This window comes from Peromyscus californicus, unplaced genomic scaffold (assembly GCF_007827085.1).
Source record: "Peromyscus californicus insignis strain IS unplaced genomic scaffold, ASM782708v3 Scaffold_15__1_contigs__length_86483966, whole genome shotgun sequence".
Lineage (NCBI taxonomy): Eukaryota > Metazoa > Chordata > Mammalia > Rodentia > Cricetidae > Peromyscus > Peromyscus californicus.
The window spans coordinates 14,033,883-14,050,568 of record NW_026294447.1 but is presented as its reverse complement, the minus strand read 5'-3'; the positions used below and the strand labels follow the sequence as shown (position 1 = coordinate 14,050,568).

At 39.7% G+C, this 16,686-nt stretch overlaps 1 protein-coding gene across 38 annotated transcripts in view; it reads right to left on the bottom strand.

The window, feature by feature from the left end:
• Nrcam (neuronal cell adhesion molecule) overlaps positions 1 to 16,686 on the bottom strand; it is a 275,558-nt gene that overhangs the window by 211,132 nt on the left and 47,740 nt on the right. For all 38 annotated transcript variants that reach the window (XM_052738409.1, XM_052738417.1, XM_052738407.1 and 35 more), the window contains exon 2: positions 1,376 to 1,529. The gene's annotated coding sequence lies outside the window, so the exon portion shown is untranslated. The remainder of the gene's footprint in view (positions 1 to 1,375; positions 1,530 to 16,686) is intronic.

Genomic DNA, 16,686 nt, shown 5'->3' with positions numbered 1-16,686 from the left:
GCACCTGGCACTAATTGAAATGAAGAATGATAGTGAATTGTAGTGCTCCTAAAATGTAAGGGTTTGTGTCATTTGTAAACGATGTTTTAAAGTTCTTTTTCTCAAACTAAAAAGGCTTCCAAGTTGGTCCCTAGGAAACATCCTATTCTATTGTGCTAAGAAAACAAGACCAATAACTACATATACAAATGAAACAACTAACAATGTTAAAATGGAAATCGGTAAGATCGTGAGCTGTGTCGAGTGTATTAAGAAATAACATTGAACACTTAAGTACTAATTTAAATTACATTTTAAAAAAGATTTGTAGTTATTGCCTTCTTTGGACCTTGTTACTTCTTTTCAGTTCACCCCTACACCACTCTCTCTGCCTCTGCTATTTATATGGCTCATTTCTGTTCATCTTTCAAAAGCCATTTCAGGGCTCATCTCCAGGGGCCTGATTTACCAAACACCATCCTCCAGATTTGGGGTACATTAGATGCTTGTTGCAGTCTTCAATGCACCATCAATACGCTTGTATCCTACTGGAGTGGGTCATACTTTTCTTTATAGATCTATCACTAATATTTGAGAGATAATTGTTGATGCTCACTGTCATTGCTTTATGAGAACATAGCAAGGTTTACTGATAAACTCGGGGCGGGGGGAAACACATTAAAAGGTTTGAGAATATTTTGGAAGGTTATAATAATTGTAAATAATACTGATTAGTTTTCTTATTATCTAAAAATATTTAGGCTTACAGTATGCTTTCATATAATCTAAGCTGTTTGATCCTTGGCAGGCCAGGTATGGCATGTATAAAGACTGACAGACCCTAGCTAGATACATAAGAATTTTCAGAAATAAAGCAATACTACTGTGCTTTGTTTGCTTGTTTTGTTTTGTTTTGTTTTGTTTGAGGGGGGTGGAGCTGTTTAATTTTAGACAGAGTCTCACTGTGTAGCTCTGGCTGGCCTGGAACTATGCAGACCAGACTGACATTTAACACGCAGAATTCTGATTGGCTCTGCCTTGAGTGATAGTATTAAAGGTATGCCACCACACCCAGCTATATTGTGGTCTTTTGTTGCTGTTGCTTTACGGATGTGCTTAAGAGTGTATATGTATATATATGTATATATGTATATATGTGTATATATATATGCTCAAATGTATCTTCATAGATCAAAGTTTTACTTAAAATAACTTCCAATTTTGCTAAATAACCAATTCATTTACAACTAAAATCCCCCCCCCCCAAGAAAATCTCTTCATTTCATACAGAGAGGTCTCAGAATCAGTTTCCTATTCATTCTTTGAAGAAGTCGTTTGTGGCACACAGACCCATTAATCTAACTACTAAGGATAAAAAGAAGTCATCTGCTCTCACCTTCAGAAGATCCACTGGTCAGAAACCTCCCAAGGCGTCCCTGATTTCTATGTCCTCCTTTTCTCAGGATGACGTTAACAGCTGGTAGTAGCCTTGGTCAAAGCCTTCAGCAAGCAGAGGTACTGGGTGTCACTGGAGAATATCACAGAAATCCCTGAGAAGGAAAAAAACCCACAAAGGAATGTAAACTATTGGGGGTCAGTCAATTCTATTAAGCTGAGATTTCCTTTTTATTATTAACCTAAAATAAACAAGGGAACTTAATACATATGAATTCTATGATTGGTTTCAACCAAACATTATTGCATTTGCAGGCATTAGTAATTCCAAGAACTTGAAGCAATTTAAGGGACAAGGGTAATGAAAAAAAGGTAACTTAATTCCAATTACATTTCAGTGTGGCAGAGAAATCTGAATTACTTCTAAATGGAAGCAAACAACTGTGCACACTAATCAAAAAAATAAAAGAATAGGACTGGATTTTATTCTTCTCTGCTACTTCGTGGTAATACATCAACACATTATATTCTACTGGCAAGAATCTAATACAGGCTGAAAAGAACCAACAATGAAGAACTCAGCATTTGATCAAGGTTGACAATACCAGAGATTTTGGCAATGCAATTCCATTTTAGAGGTGGTTTTGAAGGTGGTTGAGAAAAGATGGCAACCAGAAATAAAGGGGTTGCTGAGCAAACAGAAAAAACAGGTAAGGTAATATGGAACTAAACAGAACAAAACCTTAATTAAATGGAATCCACCAAACAGGAGTGCTTGAATAGTGTGTTTATTTAATACCTCTCTTCTATCAGAAAGAGTAAAAACCACAGACAGGATTGTTTAGAAAGCCACTGTTAACCAGAACTGCAGACCACAGAGAGAAGAGCTGAAGTGGGAATTCCAGACCCTTTTCCATGAATAGCATGAACTTGGTCTTGCTAAGTGCTCCTCAACCCCAGCTGCACTCTAGGTAGGCAGGCTAGGAAGATGGCTCAGTGGAACAGCATGCGTGGTGAAGGCCTGAGTTTGAATACCCAGAACCATGTTAGGCTGCCCATAGTAGCTCATGCCTGTAACCCTAGAATTCCTCCAGTGACATGGGAAGTGGAGACAGAAAGCCTCCACAACCTCTCAATCCAAACCTGGTATGCGTGGCCACACACAAAAGCCCCTGTCTCAAATAAGGTGCAAGGCAAGGGTCTAATTTTCAGACTGTCCTCTGACTTTGTCATCTATTTGTCTTTTCTGTGTCAACTTGTTCTTACATTGAAAGGAGAAACAGAAGCATCCTGGTACTCTTGGATTTTATCTGTATTTGTTTGTCAGAGGGTTAATGTTTTACGGAGTGATTAGTAAAGACTGAATACTGAATACTCAGTTCTGTTTCAGCTCAGACAATTACCAGAAGAGTCATCACCAAAATCTGCCCTACATGACTCAGTCCATCTGATGTCTGAATTTAAATGTGGCACTGGAGTCACTGGAATGTCCTCTGTAATAACTTCAGATGATAAACAGTCTTATACATATCTTCCTTCATCTAAAAGAAGGATCTGTGCTGCAGTTTGCTAATATACCTCATGTATACTACATAAATCATTCCCTTTCTTGAACAGCATTGCTACTGACTATATCAAAATCTAATTTATAAATATTTCACACGTTAAATTGACTTTGGTTAAGAAGCTAATGCAAGAACATTACTGTCTCCAAAATATGGGCATATTTTAATTCCATTGTATTACAATCATCTCCAGGGCTCTTTATAATAGTAACATAAAAGGGTGATTTTCATTAGACAGTGCTGGAAAGAAACAAAAAAAGTGGCAAGAAAAATAAAAACACAGGTGATGGGAGGCTGGAACGTCACTGAGTCTAACCATCTCTCTGTCTGTGGTTCATTCCATGTTTACGAAGCTCCACATAGAGCTGAATCTCTCATCTTACATTTGTACCTCACTGGTTCCAATTCTTCCCCCAGGAGCCAGACTCAGAATCACATTCTAATGTGAACATCCCAATAATAGCCCACTGTCCAAAAAAGAAGGACGAGCTGTTTCTTTAGCAGAGTCAGCCAATGATGGGGCTCAGGAGCACCTCTGAGGTGGGTGGATGGCCCACTAAAGAGCTTCACACAGAAGTCTGTGTTCTAGAAAGGTGACAATAGACTAAGTCAATCAAGTTGGTTTACTCTGGAGTTTGTATACTAAAGATACAGGAGAATCTATGAAGGGGGAAGCCGAAAAGACACAGAAGAGAAATGGGAAGCAGGCAGTGCCTGGGGTTATCTCAACCTGTCAACTTCCTACCTTCCAGATCTAAGCAAGAACTATGGAATGAGTCCCTCTTGCTTAGGGTGCCCTGGTGATTAATATCTCTCTTCAAGGGTCTTTTTGTTAGAATTAAGTTCTTAGATTTTGTATCCATTATGTTTAAAGCATTTGACATTCCAATTCTGGTCTTATAGAATGGGTGTTATGTCCTTCACCTTCACATCATTCACAAATGAGAGAAGTACACAGTCAAGAATGGATTCATACTACAGCAGTATAAAATGAATAAATACCAACTGGATAATCAACAAAGACAAATATGCTCTTCTGTCTTGGTTGTTACTAAAAATGAATAATTTCCAAAACTACAAATCATCCTAATGATATAAAATGCTACTTCAGCTGATAGATAAAGGTTTCAGCCCTCAACTAGTTAAAGACTGGAAACCCCAGAATTATGTCTGAGAAACAGTCAAGAAAATAAGGGTGTAGCTGAGAAAACCGTCAGCATAAACTTCATGGTTATAGCAACCAACTGTGCAGTGGACCAAGGAGTCATGTTTGAGAAACATATTGCAGAAACAGAGCCAGGTTAGTTTCAGCCTTCCCTGAGGCGATCATGGAAATTAAAAAAATCTGTCATTTTAGATCCTCTGGTATACCCTGCCAAAGTGCAATTGTTTTCCTAAGATATCAACTGTGTTGTCTAATTTAGCTTTCAGTAAGTTTTGTGGGATCTCCCATGACAGTTAAAGGCCCCATGGTCATTTTAAGTTCCATGTCTGGTTTTCTCAGTTTTGTCTTCAGCCTCACTGTCAAGCTGGACAGTTCCCAGAGAAACCCAGTCCCTTTTTTTCTAGTCTGACTGGAAACCTCCAGTCCTCCCCTGGCTGGCTCTCAGCGCTTTGAAGGGCCTGCTGGGCCAGCCTATAATGAAAGCATAGGTAAGGGTATAACTCAGCTGGTAAAGTGCTTACCTTAAAAGCACTAGGGTGTGAGTTCAATCCCCAGAACTCACGTTAAAAGAGGCTGGGTGTGTGCATGCAGTCTCAGTGCTGGGGAGATAGAGACAGGCAGATCACTGGGATTTGCTGGCCAGCCAGACTGGCCTATTTGGAGAGTTCCTGGTCCCAATGAAAGCTAAAACAAAAACAAAAGTAATGTCTGGTGTCCGAGGCATGACACCTGAGGTTGCCCTCTGACCTCCCCATGTACCTGTGTGCACATGTACACCCAACACCCATAAACATCCACACACAGAAAAGCACATAGTGTGTGTGTGATGGATTTCACACCATCAGTCTTGATCAAGCAAAGGCCTTCTTGGTGTGACTCTTTTTTCTCAGATGTGGTGAATTATTCAATCATTTACACTACAATGCTTCCTTAAGATTCATAAGGGTGAGGCCCTGCTACAAGCTACAAAACATGCTTGTGCTGGAAATAAGACCCAGCAGCTTCTGCTAAAATCAGGTCAAATACCATTTTATGTCCACGGGCACTTTGGGTTCCTTTTTCTACAGTGATTCTCACTTAATACTGTAAACAACTGCCTTGCTCCTTCAGATTAAAAACTAGTAAGCATCCCTCCTCTCGCTCCTTGTTTCATCCCAGCCCCCAACCCTAGCAGCCATCCCCTGATAACCCAAATCCTCTCCTGCCAGGGCAACAAGAAGGCTGAAGGCAGATCCACACTTCTTCTGCACCTCCAGATCCAACCCCCACCCCAGTCTCATCCCCAGCTCTGTAGCAGGAAACCTGATGCAGTCTCTCTTTCCTCCCTGACTCCATCCCCAACAGATCACAAAGATCTCCTCCTCCAACCTTCCTTCCCCCAACTCATCCCAGTATCCCAGACTGTAACACTTGCAGGTATTCCCTGTCAGCACATGAGCTGAGCAGGCCAGAGAAATGGGTAAGCTAACTGTAAGACGTTCATCATTCCCTCCTCTCCTCCAAAACCAATCCCCCAGTCCCATCCTTATCTTTGCAACAGAACACCTGCTACAGTCTTCCTTCCTCCTCTGCCCACATCTCCTGTGGATCCACAGACCTTCCCTCCTAACAGCCCCCTCTCCACTTGTTGCTTTATCCTAGCCACAACTCCCTACTAACACACAGACCACTCCTGCCAAGGAAGTAGGTATGCTGTCTATAGATCTTCCTCTCTCCTTATATTCCTCTGGATCCAATATCCCAGTCTCATCAGTAGCACCCTAGCAGACCCTCTGGGCTGACCTCTCTTCATTGTCTCCCCCATTCTAAGAAGATGAAATAAACAGGTCCTGGTGGAACACTCTGCTCTCCTTCCTCCTGTGAATTTCTTCGGACTCCTAGCCTATTCCTATTCCTAATTGTCAGCTCCCAATACCCAGAAACACATTTTTAACTGGAAACCTAAGTGGCCACAACTATCACATCCAAAGAAAACGTCCTTCCAGGCAACACATGGACATCATACTCTCCAAAAATCTGGAGAGGAAACAGAAACCAAGGAACAAAACACCCACCCAACAAAGACAAACCCAGAAATCAGCACCTAGACATATAATCATCCCAATTCCAGATGCCTAGATGTCAGCATAAAAACCCAATCGATAACAGGGTAATATGTCTCCACTAGAGCCCAGCTATCTTACCACAGTAGGCCCTCCCACATAGCTGAAGCACAAGGAAAAGACATCAAAACCATCTGTATGAAGATGTTAGAAGTCCTTAAAGAGGACATTAATAAATCCCTTTAAGAAATGCAGGAAACACAAAGAGTAGAAGGAAACAAATAAAACTGTTCAAGGCCTGAAAATGGAAATGGACTCAATAAATAAAACCCAAATTCAGGGAATTCTGGAAATGAAAAAAAAATTAGATTCATTTATTTATTATGTATACAGTGTTCATGTATGCCTGCATGCAAGAAGAGGGCACTAGATCTCATTACATATGGTTGCGAGGCACCATGTAGTTGCTGAGAATTGAACTCAGGACCTCTGGAAAAGCAGCCAGTGCTCTTAAACTCTGAGCCATCTCTCCAGCCCCTGGAAATGAAAAACCTAGGAATTTGAACAGGAACTGCATGGGCAAGCTTCACCAACAGAGTACAAGAGATGAAAGAGAGATTCTCAAGCATTGAAGATATGAGAGAAGAGATAGATACATCAGTCAAAGAAAATGTTAAATCTAAAAAACTCCTGACACAAAATATCCAGAAAATCTGGGACAATATGAAAAGACCAAACCTAAGAATAACAGGAATAGAGGAAGGAGAAGAATCCCAGATCAAAGGCCTGGGAAATATATTCAGCAAAATCATAGAAGAAAATTTCCTAACTTAAAGAAGAAGATACCTATAAAAGTACAAGAAGCATACACAACACCATATAGACTGGATCAGAAAAGAAAGTCTCTTTGGCACATAATAATCAAAACACTAAACAAACAGAACAAAGAAAGAATATTAAAATCTACAAGGGAAAAAGACCAAGTAACATATAAAGGCAGAGACCTATTAGAATTCCACTCAACTCTAAAAGTCAGAAGGGCCTAGATAGATGTGCTACAGACTCTAAGAGACCACAGATGCCAGCCCAGAGTACTATACCCAGCAAAACATTCAATCACCAGAGACTGATTAAAGTAAGATACTCCATGATAAAGCCAAATTTAAACAATATCTATCTACAAACCCAAGACTACAGAAGGTGCTACAGGAAAAAAGCAACTTAAAAAAAAACCCTCCAACCTAATGAGGTTAACTAGACCCATGGAAACACAGGGAATAAATAATCTTACACCAGCAAAGTAAAAACAAGGAAAGCACATAGACACACACACTCTCTACCAACAACAAAACAATAGGAATCAATAATCATTGGTCATTGATATCTCTCATTATCAATGGTCTCAATTCCCCAATAAAAAGACAGAGAATAACAGAATGGATTCAAAAACAGGATCCATCCTTCTATGGTATCCAAGAAACACACCTCAGAATCAAGGATAGACATTACCTCAGGGTAAAGGGCTAGAAAAAGATATTTCAAGCAAATGGACCTGAGAACCAAGCTGGTATAGCCATTTTAACATCTAACAAAATAGAATTGAAAATAAAACTAATCAAAAGAGATAGAGAAGGAAACAACACACTCATCAAAGGAAAAACCCACCACGATGGCATTTCAATGCTTAATATCTATGCCCCAAACACAAGGGCACCCAAGTTTGTAAAAGGAAACAACACAACACTACTACACCTTAAATCACATATTGACCTTTCACACACTGGTATTGGGAGACCTCAATACCCCACTCTAACCAGTGGAAAAGTCAACCAGACAAAAACTAAATGAAAAATACTGGACCTAACAGATACAATAAACCAAATGGACCTAACAGATACTTACAGAACATTTCACTCAAACATAAAAGAATATACCTTCTTCTCTGTATCTCATGGAACTTTGTCCAAGATTGAATGTATACTCAGTCACAAAGTAAGTCTCAAAAAATATAAGAAAATAGAAACAGCTCCCTACATCCTATCAGATCACCGTGGATTAAATCTGGATATTGACAACAGAAAGCTTACAAACTCATGGAAACTGAACAACCCTCTACTGACTGAAAAATGGGTCAAGACAGAAATAAAGAAATTAAAGACTTTCTAGAATTCAATGAAAATGAATACACAGCATACCCAAACTTACTGGACATGATGAAAATAGTTCTAAGAGGCAAGTTCATAGCACTAAGTGCATATATTTTTTAAAAAATGGAGAGATCACATACTAGCAACTTAATAGCACACCTGAAAGCTCTAGAACAAAAAGAAGTAATTACTTTACACTAAAGAGGAGTAGACAGAAGGGAATAATTACACTCAGGACTGAAATTAGAAAAACTGAACAATACAAAGAATCAGTGAAATAAATGGTTGATTCTTTGAAAAAACCATCAAGATAAACAAACCCTTATCCAAACTATCTTAAAGACAGAGAATATCCAGATTAATAAAATCATAATTGAAAAGGGGGACACAACAACAGATACTGAGCTAATCCAGAGAATCATAAGGACATACTTTAAAAATCTTTACTTCACCATATTGGAAAATCTAAAAAAAATGGATAATTTTTTTAATAGGTACAACTTGCCAAAGTTAAATCAAAATCATATAAGCAATTTAAACCTATAACCCCTAGTGAAATAGAAGTAGTCATTAAAAGTCTCCCATGCAAACAAAGCCCAAGGGCCAGATGGTTTTAGCTCATAATTCTATTAGGCTTTCAAAGAAGAGTGAATGCCAACACACCTCAAATTATTCCATAAAATAGAAACAGAAGGAACACAGCCAAATTCTTTTTATGAGACCACAGTTACCCTGATACCCAAACCACATAAAGAACTAACAAAGAAAGAGAATTACAGACCAATTTCCATTATGAACATAGATGCAAAAATACTTAATAAAATATTTTCAAACAAAATCTAAGAACACATCAGAAAGATCATCCACTATGATCAAGTAAATATGCTTCATTCCAGAGATGCTGGGATGGTTCAATATATAAAAATCAATAAATGTAATCTACCATATAAACCAACCAAAAGAAAAAAAAACAAATGATCATCTCAGATACAGAAAAGGCCTTTGACAAAAATCTAACACCTTTCATGATAAAGTCCTGAAGAGATTAGGGATAACAAGGGACATACCAAAACATAATAAAGGCAGTTTACAGCAAGCCTATAGCTAACAAACTAAATGGAGAGGAACTCAAAGCAATTCCACTAAAGTCAGGAACAAGACAAAGTTGTCCACTCTCTCCATTGCAATATAGTACTTGAAGTCTTAGCTAGAGCACTAAGACAACTGAAAAAGATCAAGGGCATACAAATTGGAAAGGAAGACATCAAAGTATTGTTATTTGCAAATGATATGGTAATGGCCTAAAAATTTTACCAGGGATCTCCTACAGCTGATAAACACATTCATCAAAGTAGCTAGAAACAAAATTAACTTAAAAAATAGTAGCCTTCCTATATGACGAATGGACTGAGAAAGAAATCACAGAAACAACACCCTTTACAATAGCCAGAAATAATATAAAATATCTTGGTGTAACTCTAACTAAGCAATTGAAAGACTTGTATGATTAAAAAAAAAATTCACATCTTTGAAGAAAGAAATTGAAGAAGATATCAGGAGATAGAAAGATCTCCCATGGTCATGGATCAGTAGGATTAACATAGTAAAAATGGCCATACCACTAAAAGCAATCTACAGATTCAACGAAATCTCCATCAAAATTCCAACACAATTCTTCACAAAACTTGAAAGGACAATTCTCAACTTCAAAAACAAAAACCCAGGATAGCTAAAACAATCCTGAACAATAAAAGAATTTCTGGAGCTCTCACCATCACTTACTTCAAGCTGTAGTGATAAAAATCACATGGTATTGGCATTAAGACAGACATGTTGACTAATGGAATCAGTTGAAGACTCAGACAAATCCACATACCTATAGAAACCTGATTTTTGATAAAGAAGTTAGAAATACATTATGGAAAAATACAACATTTCAACAAATAGTGCTGGTAAAACTGAATGTCTGCATGTAGAAGAATGCAAATAGATTCAAAGTTATCAATCTGCATACAACAAGTCCAAATGGATCAAAGACCTCCATATAAAACTAGGTACACTGAACCTGATAAAGGGAACGTGATGAATAGCCTTGAACTCATTGGCACAGGAGAAGACTTCATGAACAGATCACTGGTAGTGCAGATACTAAGATCAACAATTAATAAATGGGACCTCATTAAAAGAAAACCTTCTGCTTGGCAAAGGACACAGTCATTTGGACATATCAGCAGCCTACAGAATGGGAAAATTTTTTACCAACCCCACTTCTGATAGAGGACTATTATCCAAAATATATAAAGAACTCAAGAAACTGGATATCATAAAAACAAAAAAATCCAATTTAAAAAGGGGTACAGATCTAAACAGAATTTTCAACAAAGGAAACGCAAATGGCTGAGAAACACTTAAAGAAATGTTCAACATCTTTAGCCATCAGGGAACTACAAATCAAAATGACTTTGAGATTCCATCTTACACTTGTCAGAATGACTAAGATAACACAAGTGACAGCTCATGCTGGCAAAGATGTGGAGCAAGGGAAAAATCCCTCCATTGCTGGTGGGAATGGAAACTTGTACAACAGCCACTATGCAAACCAATATAGCAGTTACTCAGATGGTTGGGAATCAATGGACCTCAATATCCAGATATACCACTCTTGGACATATACCCAAAGGACATTTCATCCTACCACAAGGACACATGCTCAACCACGTTCATTGCTGCCCTATTAATAATATCCAGAAACTGGAAACAACCTAGATGCCCCTCAACAGGAGAATGGATAAAGAAAATGTGGTTCATTTACACAATGAAGTATTACTCAGCTCTTAAAAAAAAATATGACATCATGAAATTTGTAGGCAAATGGATAGAACTAGGAAAAATCATCCTACGTGAGGTAACCCACACTTAGATATAAATACGGTATTATTCACTTGTATTTGGATATTAAGCACTATATAAACACTAAACAACCTATAATCCATAGACCCAGACAGGTTGGGTGTAGAGGAAAGGACTAGGATAAGACACATGGATCTCCCTGGGAGGGGAAAATAGAATAGATTTTATAGCTCTAGGGAGGGGTCAGCAACATGAGGATCCAGGGGGGAGAAGGAAGATGGGGTTAGGGAAAGAATGTGGGAAGAGACAGTTGGAATTTGAAGGATAATAGGGAAACCTTATGAAGTGGAAACTTCCTAAAATATGTGAAGATGAGCCTAATTGAGGTTTCCTAAAAACGGGGAATACATAGTCCCAACTAGCCATCTCTTGTCACTCAACTTCCAGTACCAGGACTGAGTTACATTCAATTGAGTTTTTGGCCAAGGGGGTCCCATGGAAATCCCCAAACAATCCAGGTTGTTGCTAAGACAGAGGGTTGCTCTCCACAAACTGACAGCAGCTGACATTGCTGAGGACAACACCCACACAACTCATTGAACATGGAGCAGTAGAGCTGGTACCTACATGGAGCCTTCACCCCTACATTCTAGTGTCTTTGGTGTGGTAAGATACTCTGCAGGCTCCCAACGGAGAATTGTAAACATCAACCCAGCCACAGAACCTTTGACCTACAATCTGTACTCCCTGCAAGATATGTTAGAACAATGATGGCATAGAACTTGTGGGAGTAGACAACCAATATCTGATTTGACTTAAGGCCCATTCCACGAGACAGAACCCATACCTGACATTGCTTGGGTGACCAAGTACCAGAGATTAGATAGTCCAAAGTCCTAGGGTATAACCAAACACACTACTGGTCGTGTGTGTGTGTGTGTGTGTGTGTGTGTGTGTGTGTGTGTGTGTGTGTGTGTGTGTGTTCACGTGTAATTCTGCTTTACTCATAGATCAGTGCCTTTTTCAGTCATCATCAGAGAATTTTCCTCCTGCAGCAGACAGGAACAGATTCAGAGACCCACAGCCAGACATTACGTGGAGAGAGAGTCCTTGGAAAACACAGCTCTAAATTGGATGTCTCCATCAAATTTGTCCCATCAGTCCTCAGGGAACCCCACAGAAAAGGAAGAAAGAATGTGAGAGTCAGAGGGGATGGAGGATACCAGTAGAACAAGGCCCTCTAAATAAATGGAGCAAAGCTCCTGTGAACTCAGAGACTGAAGCAGCAAGCACAGGATTGACATGGATGTTCATCAGGTTCTCTGTGTATATATTATAGCTTTCAGTTTAGTATTTTTATGAGACACCTGAGTATGTGAATAAGTGGGACTCTTGTTCTTGTGCCTGCTCTTGGGGCACTTTTTCTTCTGTTGGGATGCCTTGTCCAGCCTTAACGTGATGGTTTTTGCTTTATCTTATTATATTTTATTTTGTCATGTTTGGTTGTTATCTCTTAGAATCCTGTTCTTTTCTAAAGAGAGACAGAAAGAGAATGGATCCCAAGGGGGAGGGAGGTGGGAAGGATCTGGGAGGAGTAGAGGGAGGGGAAATTGTAATCAGGATATATTGTATGAGAAAAGAATCATTTTTCAATAAAAGGAATAAAAAACAACTACAAAACAAAACAAAAACAAACAACAACAATAACACCTGCTTCAGGATTGGAGAGATGTCCCAGTGGTTAAGAGTGCTTACTGTTCTTCTGGAGGACCTGCACTGAGTTTCCAGAACCTACATGGCAGCTCACAACCAATGACTCCAGTTCCAGGCTATCAAATCACCTCTTCTGAGCTTCCATGTGTTCCTGCATGCTCATGGTGTATATAAACTCATACAAATAGATAACTATGTTCATACTCATACAAATAGATAACTAATTTTTTTTTAATTTTCAATAGCTTCTCAGTGATACAGACAGAAAGTGACAAAGTCAGAACCCAAAGTGTCTTGTGCTTATTCCTAGTCATCCCTTCCCTCACCCAAAGGTTCTTCCATTGATTGTGTAAATAAAACAAGCCCACAGAAGTATGTGGGTGCTTATTCCTGTCTGGGTGCTACTGGATTCCGCTGTGTGTGTTTGATCCTTCTAACAACCTTATGACAGAGGCATCCTCACTGTCACATCTTCCAGATGAGAACACTAAGGCACAGAACCTGAACTCATGAGCCAAGGATGCGTGGTTAGAAAGTGAGAGACCCACAAGAGCTCTGCCACCCAGAAGAATGTGGAGAAAGCTGTTGGATCTGTTGCTAGGAAGAAGCCTAAGCAAGTTGTGGAACGTTCTCTGGCATTTCCAGAACAGTGAGACTTTTCTTCTCTTGTAAATCCTGCGAGAAGACATTGGCATTGGAGATGAGAAATCATGGCAATTCCAAGAAAAGAAGGAAATGTAGTTCTTCCCTTCCCCTCTCGGCTGTGCTGAGGGAATGTGTGGGTGAGGGACGTGACTTGGCAGCACAAAATGCTTTCAGCATGAGTACCATCTGCCGCTTTAAAGCTGGCTATGTATACTCTTGGTTATTTAAAAATCATTGGACAGATCGTATTTGTGGGGTAAAGTGGAAAGTATAGGCCTTTGGCATGCACAGCATTAGGTTCATGGTTTGTGATTTGGGAGGGGATACCCGGGAGGCTCATGATGTTCAGGGGACAATTGGGTAGGACAGCAGTTTGTATTGTGCATAGTCACTGGCTGCATTTGCACTCACCACTCAGTGCAGTATTCCTTGTTCTGAGCATGTCTACAGGTTTAAAAAAAAAAAGAAGAGTTAGGGAGAAGTGGTCCAGTGTTCAGTGACTAACTTCCATGACTAAAAGCTTACAAAACAGTACCCGTTTTAGTTCTCACAATAATCCTTTAGCTGGATTATTACAAGGGTGCTACGTATAGATGTATTAAGGCATGGACTCATATGTTTCTACTAAAGTAATTCAACGAGCAAATGCGCAAATAAAGACCATGTAAGGAGTGAAAGCTATCAAATGAGAGAGAAAACTTTAGGCTAAGAGGCTAAATTTGAAAAGGCTGTTAACTTTGTTTTTATGTGTGCATGTGTCAGTGTTCGGGTGGATGACAGTACATATATGTGTGTACGTGGAAATTGGACAATCTCAGCCATTGCTCTTTGGGTGCTATTCACCTTGTTTTTGAGACAGGGTCTTTACTGAGCAGGAACTTAATAAGTTGGCTAGGCTAGGTGACTGGCCAGCAAGCTGAAGGGTCCTTCTGCCTCTGCGTCCCTGAAACTGGGATTACAAGCACACATCATCAGGCTGGGCCTTTTCCCTACTCAGTATTTAAGACTTGTAGTTTTTTGAGAATTTCACACATGGATATCATATTCACATCGTTTCTATCTTCTGTTCTCCTCACCCAACTCCTCCCATATCCACTCTTTTCAAAAACTGTGTCTCACACAGACACACAGACACACAGACACACCGACACACACACACACACAGACACACACACGTGTGTGTGTGTGTGTGTAACCTAGAGTCCATTTAGTGTGACCCTTATGTACATGTGTTTAGGACCGACTACTTTGGATTAAATAACCTAAAAGAGGACCACAGAAGACAAATTCTCTGTCTTTCAGTAGTCATCCGCTTCTTGAAGCTCTTCATCTATGCGTGGAGACTTATAAAATTTCCCCTATCCCAGTTAGCACATCAACTGGTATTACTATTTTGTAGGTCTTGTTTAGGGTACTAGACGACAGGAATGCTTGGCTTTTCAAACATGGTTTCTAGGGGTCAAATTCAGGTCTTTATGCTTGCAAAGAAAGTACTTTACCAACTGAGCTATCTTCCCATCCCCAAAGCTATTAACTTTAGGTCTGAGTTATATATCCCAAACACTGGATACCAGATAGAAATGTGTTCCAGGAAAGAGCCAAGAGCTTCCGTAACTCACTCTCTCTGTGTCTCTCTGTGTCTCTCTGTGTCTCTCTCTGTCTCTGTCTTTCTTTCTCTCTCTGTATATCTCTCTCCTCTCCCTCTCTCCCTCTCTCTTTCCCTCTCTCTCCCTCCCCCTTCCTTCTCCTCTTCCCTCTCCCCTCTGTATGTGTAATGAACCTAGGGCTTCATGCATGGTAGGCAAACATTCTACCCCTGAATTTTATCTCCAGCCCTCTCTTTACTTTTTGCCATTGTGGAAACAGTCTTATGAACTTGCGAAAGTTGGCCTTGAAACTCACTTTCCAGCCCAGATGGGTCTTAAACTTGTAATCTTCCTGTCTCATCCTCCCTAGAAGCTGAAATTACAAGCCTTCACCACCAGGTAGGGCTTAAGCCTTTCCACATTCTTTAACTAAGGGATGTCCTTGGGTGTCACAAATCAGCCCTCACAAGGCTAGGAATGTGTTCCTAGGAATTCAAAGGTAGAAGGAAGAATGTGTCAACAACATGGAAGTCTTTGCCTAAACCAGGAAAGTGAGGCATGTGTATGATTGCCAGAAACACCGTGAAAGACAGATACAGTGCTGTGGTGGTGGAGGGTGGGGAGAGAATACTCCAAGCCAGAATCGAGCAGCAAACACTAACAACTTCATGGAGATGTTGGCAATGGAAAAAAGAGCTGCGACAGAATGGAAACTCCAGGGAGCAGAAGAGATGAAAAGTGGTTTTAGGCCACAGGAGATGAGAGCACACTTGTAGGCTGAGAAGGCAGAGACAAGGAAAAGCATAGAGAAGTGAGGATGCAAGTTGGCAAACAGGGGTTAGGCCCAACGGAGAGGGCTGGGAAAAGGGGCACGCAGAGAATGAATGACTCCCCAGTATACTGCCACACACACCATAAACACATGAATCCCTTCAACATGCTATAAGCTGTATGGGCTCTTCGTGCATCTTCTCCCATACTGGAGAGAACACTTTTCTGAGTGAAGCTTTCTATGATGGGCCCACACATAGACAATGGCTGATTTGCATCTTCTTTCTGAGAAACATTTGGAATCAGCCAATGTAAAATGACATGCCAACACACTTCAACGGGAACAGAGAATGCCTTGCAACCTTGAACTTGAGTCTATTAGAATAAACAAAACAAATTTGCTTTGATGACTCAAAAAAAAAAAAAAAGAGCAAGTGAACTAGTTCCAACTTGAGCAGGATTTGTTTGTTTTGCTTAGCTCCAGTTATTTATGCAAATGCCCAAGAAGCAGTGAGTACTGGGTAATGCATAGGGGGTCTGAACTGGAACACTGAGATTTGCATACCCTTCTTTGTTTTGACTGCATGAGTTTAGAAAGGGTTTTACTTTTACATAGGGTGGGGGAGGATTCTGCAGCTGAGTTTGAAAAACTTCTACCTCTGATTTTAAAAATAAACATACAAAAAAAATCATCATGTCATGAAATATGAAAAGTTCAGGAAATTTTAAAATAAAATATTTCTTCTTCCACTGCAAATAGTAATTGTTAATGTTTCAATGTGCTTCCCAAGTCTTTTATTTTGCTTGTGTGAATAAGCATTCGTGTAT